This window comes from Drosophila gunungcola, unplaced genomic scaffold (genome assembly GCF_025200985.1).
Source record: "Drosophila gunungcola strain Sukarami unplaced genomic scaffold, Dgunungcola_SK_2 000063F, whole genome shotgun sequence".
Taxonomy (NCBI): domain Eukaryota; kingdom Metazoa; phylum Arthropoda; class Insecta; order Diptera; family Drosophilidae; genus Drosophila; species Drosophila gunungcola.
Window position 1 is genome coordinate 94,060 of NW_026453226.1, and position 9,429 is coordinate 103,488.

The 9,429-nt window shown below is 50.9% G+C and overlaps 1 long non-coding RNA gene across 3 annotated transcripts; it reads left to right on the plus strand.

Annotated features, from left to right (window-relative positions):
• The first annotated feature begins 33 nt into the window (after positions 1-33).
• LOC128264264 (uncharacterized) lies at positions 34-753 on the plus strand. 3 transcript variants are annotated; one of them, XR_008268697.1, is made up of 5 exons: positions 34-108; positions 168-232; positions 294-365; positions 430-499; positions 560-753. It is a non-coding gene; the product is annotated as an uncharacterized LOC128264264 (long non-coding RNA). The 3 variants fall into 3 exon arrangements; XR_008268698.1 differs by having other exon boundaries at positions 430-494; XR_008268699.1 differs by having other exon boundaries at positions 47-101.
• The last annotated feature ends 8,676 nt before the right edge of the window (positions 754-9,429 follow it).

Here is a 9,429-nt window from a genome sequence, read left to right on the forward strand (position 1 = left end):
ATGCTTGTTAATTGTGTTTTTCTTATTATGTTTCAGAGTTTCGTCCCTCGCCGCAGTCAAGTCAGAGGGAATCGGACAGGAGTCCAAACGCTATTTGGGCAGTTAAGTGTGGTCATTGATTTAATATTGTTTTTTGCGTATTTATTTTAATTTTATTATTTCCACAGTCTCATCCCTCGCCGCAGTCACACCAGTAGGGATTTGTCAAGGAGCCAGGAAACTTTTGAGACAGGTAAGTGCTGTGTTTTATTTGATTTTAAATGTTTTTATAATTTGTATTTATTTATACGCAGTCTCAACCCTCATCATAGCTTCGTCAGCTGGATCTGGACAGGGAGCACGAGACGCATCTGTGGCAGATATGTGTAAATTTTAATTTTTTTATTTGTGCATATGCTTGTTAATTGCGTTTTTTTTATTATCTTTCAGAGTTTCGTCCCTCGCCGCAGTCAAGTCAGAGGGAATCGGACAGGAGTCAAAACGCAATTTTGGCAGTTAAGTTGGGTCATGGATTTAATTTTTTTTTTGCGTATTTATTTAAATTCTATTATATCCACAGTCTCAGCCCTCGCCGCAGTCACACCAGTAGGGATTTGTCAAGGAGCGATCTCCTAAGCTCACAGATTCCTATTTTAGATGTTTGCAGAATTATGAAAAAGGATAAAAACAACAAGAATGAACTTGTTTCCACAGGCAGGGTCAAAATAATTTTTTTAATGGGCAGCAACTACCAAAGGAGATTAAATTCTTGTACTCAAAGGTTCAGCCGTATGTATATTTCGTGCAGTGTTTCAGGTGTTTCCGTTTTGCAAGGGACAGAATAAATGTTTCAAGTGTGGTTCTGTGCACAAAGAAGAAGCATGCACAAAAGTTGAGTGCTCTAAATGCAAGGAAAGCCACGTGGCTACATCGCCATCTTGTTCAGCCAGGAAGAAAGCGTATGCCATTCAGAAAACTAGGACTTCAGAAAACCTAACTATAAAAGAGACGCCTAAGAAATACCCATCCCTATTTCGCAGAGGAGCGCCTGCGATGGAAGATCAGTTATCTTTCCCAACGCCATCATGGCAAATTAATCAGGCAAACAGTATTCTTAATTCATCAGCAGAATCAGCCAAAGGTATACATTCTATAAATTCATATGCCAGAAAAACCAAAGGGAACGGGATGAACAATCTGAGTTCCATTTCTCAGACTTGTTCCAATGTAGTTCAGGACAAACTTAATGCGTTATGCAAGAAAATCACGGAGTTTATTGGTAACACAGGAAATGAAGTAGGTACTGTAACGACCTGATTTCTATGTATTCTCGCACGCTACGTTAACGGGCGGCTAGCTCAGAGAGGTTATGGGTTCGTTCCACCAAATTTATATTGGGTGATTGCCTTTGACCAAAGAATAACGCCAGAGTTCTGTTGGCCTCGTAACTGTCTTTATTCGTCTCCTTATACAAGCCTCGCGGCTCTTCAGCTGCTGCTGCTCCTCGTCGTCGTCCTCTGCGGCGTCGCTCCTCGTCGTCGACTGCTTGCTGGTATCTGACTCGTAACGGCCCCTTCGAGACTCTGGATGTTATGCGAACCTCACTGTCGGGACCGGCAAGGTGTTTCGCCTAGCAGGTAGAACGAGGTTCTGCCTTTTCGCCTAGCCACCTTTATCGCAGGCTCCCTAAGTCGGTCCGGATTGTGTCGGCAAGGTGTATCGCCTAGCAGGTTGAACTCGGTTCGACCTCTTCGCCCAGCCACCTTTATCGCAGACTCCACGCAAGGACTCCCTGAGCTCGATTTAACCACGACCTAGCACCCGTTGGATCTCAGCGTTGAAGCCTCAGCCTTGTAGACTCTCAGTCGTTCGGCGTCTCGACTTTGCGATCTTGATCCTGGTACTTGGCACTTGATTAACTTGCTACTGGTCTCGCGTACACGCACTCGCTTTGATTCTCGCACTATTACTCCCCCTGTGCTGCGCTTGCGCCGCCTTTTATAGCCAGTGATGGTCCCGTTATTTCCCTTTTCCAGCTCGCGTGATCGGGTCCAAGGTCCACTGCCGCACCGTTACTTCACGGTGCGTCCTCTTTGTGCGGGTCCGAAGTCCGCCAATTTACCGTTCGACCCTGTTGCCCTTGCCGTGTGAGGGTCCAATGTCCAGCGTGGTACCGTTACTTCACGGTGCGTCCTCTTTGTGCGGGTCCGAAGTCCGCCAATTTACCGTTCGACCCTGTTGCCCTTGCCGTGTGAGGGTCCAATTTACGGTGTCTCCGCTTTGCCCGGGTCCAAGGTCCGTTGTTTACCGTTTGACCTTGTTGCCCTTGACTCCTCCGGCATTCTCGCCTCCTTCGCTGTTGCTATGCAGCTCTCCTGCCTCGGAATTTGTGGGGAGTTTTAAGACTCCTCACATTTCCTTCTTTCTTCGGAAATGTTATGAAAGTAGTGATCTCCCCGCCCCTGTTGTTCGTTCATTCAAATTTCCAGCCAAACTCGTTCTCCTCGTGATCCCATACAGTTCCCCAAAAGACTTCAATTTTCCCTAAACTGTCCTCGTAAAACTCCCCCCAGACAGCGTTCTGAAAGACCTTTAACTTTCCCATGGCTGTGCTGCGTTAGCCTGTTCCCCAGACAGTTCCCCGAAAGACTTGAACTTTCCAAAAACTGCATCTCGATCCTTAGACCATTCCCCGCGTAGAATTTGAATTTCCCGCCCAGACATTTCCCCGTGTTTGAAATCACCATTCCGATTCGTCGTCTGGCCACTCTACTGACCCTGTCTCGATCGCACTTATCGATAGTGGGTCCAGCATTGCCATCGTTGTTGCCGTTATCGTTATCGTTTCCGTTGTCTTAAGTTGCCTCCGTGTGACCGTTTCTTGAGAAATCCAGTATTTGTTTTTGTACTCATCGATCGCAACTATCGATCGACCGCCTATCGCCTGGCGCCCCCGTCCCTAATTTCCTCACGGCCTCGTTGTTTTGGTAAGTTAACTTGCTGCTTGTAATTTTCCTTTAACTAACGACTTTTTTCTTTACAGCGACACCATGACCATGATGCCCCTGATGCCCCTGACATGTCTCGGGGTGCTGACCCTTGCGGCAGCAAGTGACCCCCCCTCGCCATACGCCTGCGGCAGCCTCGTGTTCTCTGCCGGCCCGCGTGCTTGGCCCGCGATCCGCCCCCTCACTGCTGCTGCGGCTGACCACCTTATTTTTTCCGTGTTGTGCTGTGTTGTGGTCCCCTACCCAAATAACAACTGCCGGGCTTCAATGCTGGGACCCACTTTATTGGGCCTTGAACACCCGCACCCGTCCCCCTGCTACTATAATTCGGTAGCGCTGTCCTCCGTCCACCATGAGTTTGGCCCACCTGTCCTTCCTGCGCCTCCCTCGCTGCCGTCGCGCTTCTTCGGCCACCCGCGTCGGCCACTCCGCCTCCGGAACCTCCGACCAAGGTTCCGCGCCCTCCGACTGCTGTCTCCGCAGCATCGGCCACGCCGGTGGGGCTCGCGGCTCCGGGAACGAGATCTGCCGCGCGAGCTTCGGGGGTGGCGCCGCGTCCCGCGACGTTTCCGGCGGTGATGGCCACTCCCACGGTCCCTTCTCCAGACCCTCCTGGGTTTCGCGCTCCTCCTCGGGTTTCACCTTCGGTCCCTCGAGATCGGCCGTCTCCGCGACGCGTTTCGCCGACTTAGCTCTCGGACCTCGCGGGTTCAACGGCGATGGGCGCTGCCACTCGATGGCCTCGATTGCCTCCCGCATCCGGGCCTCCCCCGCTGCCTCCTCGGGCGCGGGCCACGTCCATGTGGCCGTCTGCTGCTGAGAGAGATCTCACCGGTTGACTCCTCGTCAGCCTCGCTGACCGGTGACGGGAATCGCGACACCAGGGGGGACGCCAGAAGCTGGAGGACAGAATCGGAGTCCCGCCTCCATTTCGCCACTGGCTGTTCCCCGGCGCGCTCCTCCCTCACCTCGTGCTCGACTCGTTGCTGGGTGCTGGTGCTACGTGCGCTCATGCAGCGCCGTCGCTGACGACGGTTCGGTTCTTCCGCATATCCTCGGTTCCGTTATTCGCGGAGACGTGTACCGGTAACGGGACTCGCACTCCGCTCTGTGTCCGTGTAATGTTCAAAGTAACGGTGCCCTTCGTGTACACGCCTTCTACGCAACCCGTGCATGTGTGCGTTTAGCCGGTAACGGTGCCTACGGCTTTTAACCCTCCCTGTCCCGCTCTCGCGCTCCAGATGTGTGTGCCTGTATGTGTGTGCTTGACCGTTAATTTCGATAATGTGTATCTTCCTCCCCCTTTCTTCGGTTAGGGTACAGTGCTCCTCCGATACGCCGGATTTGTTGACACTGCCCCTCTTTGCTTTGGGGTCATAACTGGCCTATGTGTGTTTTCCTTTCTTTGCCCGTGTGTTCGTGCCGCAGGTTGCAATAACCGGAGAATCGAAATTAATTATTTTAAACGGTCCCTCGTATCTGGGGGCCAGTTTCGCAGCGAATCCTTCTGCCGCTTTGGATAGATGGTGCTCCTTGGCCCATACTGTGTCTCCAATCTGTGGTTTCCAAGGGCGCCTGCGGAGATTGTAGTGGCGCGCCTGATCCTGCGCCGCCTTCTCCATGTTCCGTCTGACCAGCATTCTCCGATGGGGTCTGGGTTTCCCTTCCTGTGCCGGTGGTTTCTTCATCAAACAACGCGCTCGGTAACCTGGGCTCTCTACCCTGCGTGACGAATGCCGGCGAATACCCTGTGGACTCGGCTACACTGGTGTTCACGGCCAGCTGCAATTCTGGCCATTTCTCATCCCACGTTCTCTGGTTTTGTCCGGCAAACTGGGCGATCATTGTTTTTACAGTTCTATTGGCCCTCTCCGTGGGATTTTCTTGTGGTGTGTACGGGACTGTGAACTAGTGCCGCACTCCCAACTCTGTCAAGAACCGCTTGAACGCCCTGCTCGTGAATTGCACCCCGTTATCGGTGATCAAGACCTTCGGCACGCCGTACTTTGAGACAATCCTTTCCCGGATTGCCTTTTCCAGCGTCTCTGTGGTAGCCCTACGCAATGGCACTATTTCCGTCCATTTCGAGAACCAATCTACGAGCACTAGTAGCATCGAGTTCCCGTGTTTCGACCGAGGAAGCGGCCCAACAGCTTCAAAGGCCTGCTGGTGGTCGTCGGTCCATTCCCATTTGATACCCTTTCGGAGAAGGGAGTTCAGCGGATGCACTAGCGTGGCAAAATCTGGCACAAAACGCCTGTATCACGACGCCACTCCCAAGTACTGCCGTAGTTTTTTGGCAGTTGCCGGTGGTTTTAGCAATGCTATCGCTGATACCTTTTCCGGATCCGTCCCGATGCCTTGGTCTATAATGCGATGCCCTAAGTATTGAAGTTCCTTCCTGAAGAATTTACACTTATCAGCGTTTACTTTCAGGTTTGCCGCTCGCAGTCTTCTGAATACTTCCTTTAGGTTCCGCATGTGCTCCTCTAGTGTCCGTCCGTTGACGATTATATCATCCTGATAAACCGAAAGGCATAACTTTCCATTGAAACAGGTCTTTCCCAGAATGCGGTGTACTGCCTGCTGGCTGCCTCCATCGTTATCTGCCAGTACCCGTCCTTTAAGTCGAGGCTTCCACGACTGCTCGGTGTCTGTCCCTCGCCGGTATCATCACTCTGTGACCTGCGCATTTCACCTCGGCTCCGATTTTTGAGAGGAAGTTCCATCCTAGCACCAGTTCGTCGATCAATCCTGGGAGGATCAGCAGCTCCATTGACACTTTTCTTGTGCCCAGTCCGATTTGAATTTCTAGCTGCGATTTTACGTCTCCGCATCTACCGTCCGCCATCCGTACTTGCCTCTTTGTGGGTCCAACCTTTCCTGCCGCCTGCAGCCTGTCCGCCAGCTCTTTGCTGATGAAACTCGCTGTCGCGCCGGTGTCCACCGTGGCCTTAACGTTCGCGTCACCTATGAGCACTGTGGCGGACAGTTGCATTTCTTCCGCTTTCAGGTCGCCCATTATTTTTGAGAGGCAGCACCTTACGATCCCTGGCCGCCCCTCGGAGGCTGGGATCGTTGCGCGTTTTCCGAACAGCACTCCACCGTTCGGACGCCTTTCTTTCCGCATCGCCAGCAGAATGTGAGTCGCCGGTTCCGGCACTCCTTCGTCCAATGGTCCGCGCCCGCGCATCTGCGACACGCGTTGGCCGGATTCTTTATAAATCCACTGCGATCGGCTGGTGATCCGTGTTCCTGCGGCGTATGCCTCCGTGGCGCTTCCGTGACCTCCTGGCACCGCCTACACACCGCACCCTGCTCTGCCCTTGGCCTTGGCACTGGGCGGTTCTGTGTCCTCTGGGAGTGGTTTTCCATTTTTAACTTCTCCCGTTGCTCCTCCAGCTCCTCGAACTCGTCTGCCAGCGCCTTCAGGGTGTCCAGGTGCCGAAACTCGTACGGCCGGATAAACATTCGGTGGGCCGGCGTGCTGTTCTCCTTTATCCTGTTCAGGACTTCTTTGGCAGACATAGCCAGGGGCCGCATCATCGTCTGCATGTCCACCATGTAATCTTAAAATTTTTCCCCGTATGTCTGCCTCCGCTGCCTGACCTGGTCCGCTAGCTTCTCCATGTAGCGTCGAGGAAGGAAATATCCTTGGAAGCTGAATATGAAGTCTCCCCAGATGTCCCACTGCCGGTTGTTGGCTATGAACCACTTTAGGGCTCTGCCCTGCAGCAGCTCCGGCATTGCTCGTGGGATCTGGTTTATATCTAGACCATAGGTCACGGCTGACCACTCCACCTGCTCCAGAAACTCCAGTGGCTTGTCGTTGCCGTCATACCGAAAGTTCCACTCTCGGACTTGCTTGGCCACCTTGGCGTAGTCCTGCGGATGTGGCCTTACGCTTTCTTTCCTCTCGCGGCTGCCTTCTCGCTGCCTGCCGTCGCTTGCCATGCTCTGAATATCCAGGCTTGCTATAAGGCCTTCGGCATCTGCGGCTGTTAGCTTGAATTTTCGGACCGGCAGCTTCCGGAATGTGACCTCCAGACCTGCCACTAACTCTGCCACAACCGGGTCTTCTGTTATGCGGTCAACCGTCTCTATCAGGGTCTTCCTCATCGCCTCTACCGAGCCCTCAAGTTCTATTCCCAGAACATTGCTCACCTCGTCGAAGTCCTCCTTCCTGAGATTATAAATCCAGGACTTTCCCATCTTTGATGTTTTGTTCTCTTGGTCAGGGCAATCACTCATGAGCGCCAGATGTAACGACCTGATTTCTATGTATTCTCGCTCGCTACGTTAACGGGCGGCTAGCTCAGAGAGGTTATGGGTTCGTTCCACCAAATTTATATTGGGTTATTTCCTTTGACCAAAGAATAACGCCAGAGTTCTGTTGGGCTCGTAATTGTCTTTATTCGTCTCCTTACACAAGCCTCGCGGCTCTTCAGCTGCTGCTGCTCCTCGTCGTCCTCTGCGGCGTCGCTCCTCGTTGCTGTCCTTCGCGGCGTCGCTCCTCGTCGTCGACTGCTTGCTGGTATCTGACTCGTGACGGCTCCTTCGAGACTCTGGATGTTATGCGAACCTCACTGTCGGGACCGGCAAGGTGTTTCGCCTAGCAGGTAGAACGAGGTTCTGCCTTTTCGCCTAGCCACCTTTATCGCAGGCTCCCTAAGTCGGTCCGGATTGTGTCGGCAAGGTGTATCGCCTAGCAGGTTGAACTCGGTTCGACCTCTTCGCCCAGCCACCTTTATCGCAGACTCCACGCAAGGACTCCCTGAGCTCGATTTAACCACGACCTAGCACCCGTTGGATCTCAGCGTTGAAGCCTCAGCCTTGTAGACTCTCAGTCGTTCGGCGTCTCGACTTTGCGATCTTGATCCTGGTACTTGGCACTTGATTAACTTGCTACTGGTCTCGCGTACACGCACTCGCTTTGATTCTCGCACTATTACTCCCCCTGTGCTGCGCTTGCGCTGCCTTTTATAGCCTGTGATGGTCCCGTTATTTCCCTTTTCCAGCTCGCGTGATCGGGTCCAAGGTCCACTGCCGCACCGTTAGTTTACGGTGCGTCCTCTTTGTGCGGGTCCGAAGTCCGCCAATTTACCGTTCGACCCTGTTGCCCTTGCCGTGTGAGGGTCCAATGTCCAGCGTGGTACCGTTAGTCCACGGTGTCTCCGCTTTGCCTGGGTCCAAGGTCCGTTGTTTACCGTTTGACCTTGTTGCCCTTGACTCCTCCGGCATTCTCGCCTCCTTCGCTGTTGCTATGCAGCTCTCCTGCCTCGGAATTTGTGGGGAGTTTTAAGACTCCTCACAGTACAAACACAATAGTTATAAAATTTCTAACTGAGATCAGGGACTTCGTGAACCTCAAACTGTAATACCATAATGAAAATTCTTCAAATCAACATTCAAAGCCTGAACAAACTTAACAACAAGCACTTACTTAATATGTATCTAATAAATAACAACGTTGACATAGCTTTACTCTCAGAAATCTGGGTTAAGGATAATACCGATTTTAGTATCCCGGATTTCAAATTTCATTGCAAACCAAGAGGTGACGGCTATGGCGGCGTTGGGATATATATCCGCAACAACATCAAGTTTAGAATTCTAAAATCTAAATCTAATAGAAAACATTGGAGTTCAAACTCTTAATCTTGAGAAGAATGTTAATAGTTTTAGCTTATATATCCCCCCAACCACCACAGTAACCGATCTGAAACAGGGTCCTAAAAACATTTTTAACTACGCGTCTACATTGGCCAACCCCACCCTTATTGGTGGTGACTTCAATGCGAAGTCAACAAGATGGGGCAGCTTAACCAGCGATACCAAGGGTCACACATTGGAAAGAGTATCCCTTGATGCTGGTTTTGTTTGCCTAAATGATGGTTCGCCAAACTTTTCGCTCAGTCCTGTTCAGTTCTCGGTACTAGATCTCCCCTTTTGTAACAGAAGGGACTTAAATATCTCATGGAGTTCCTCCAAAGTTAAAATTACCAACAGCAATCATTTACCGATTGAGATTGTTATTAATAATGTGAGTACTGAAGTAATAACTTTTAAAATTCTCCATGACAAAGTGGCAATTGATTTCGAAAACACCAACTTTTCCAGTATAGAAGCTATAACCAAGTCACTAGAAGCGTCAATCAAGTCAAACACTGTGAAAATATTAGGGAAAGCTAACTACGAACCCAAAAAATGGTGGTATAAGGAAGCTGAAAAACTTTTTCGTCTAAGAAATGCTGCTAGGCAGAAATTCTACCGCTCCAAAAAGTTTGAAGACGCCCGAAAAACCCTAGAGGCAGAAAAGGCACTTCAAAACTACATAGGTAACAAAAGAAAATCCAATTTTCAATAATTTGTTAATGAAATCTCGGAAAGCCCAAACATCTGGAATAGTATTAAAAATCTTAAAAAATATAAACAGATAAAA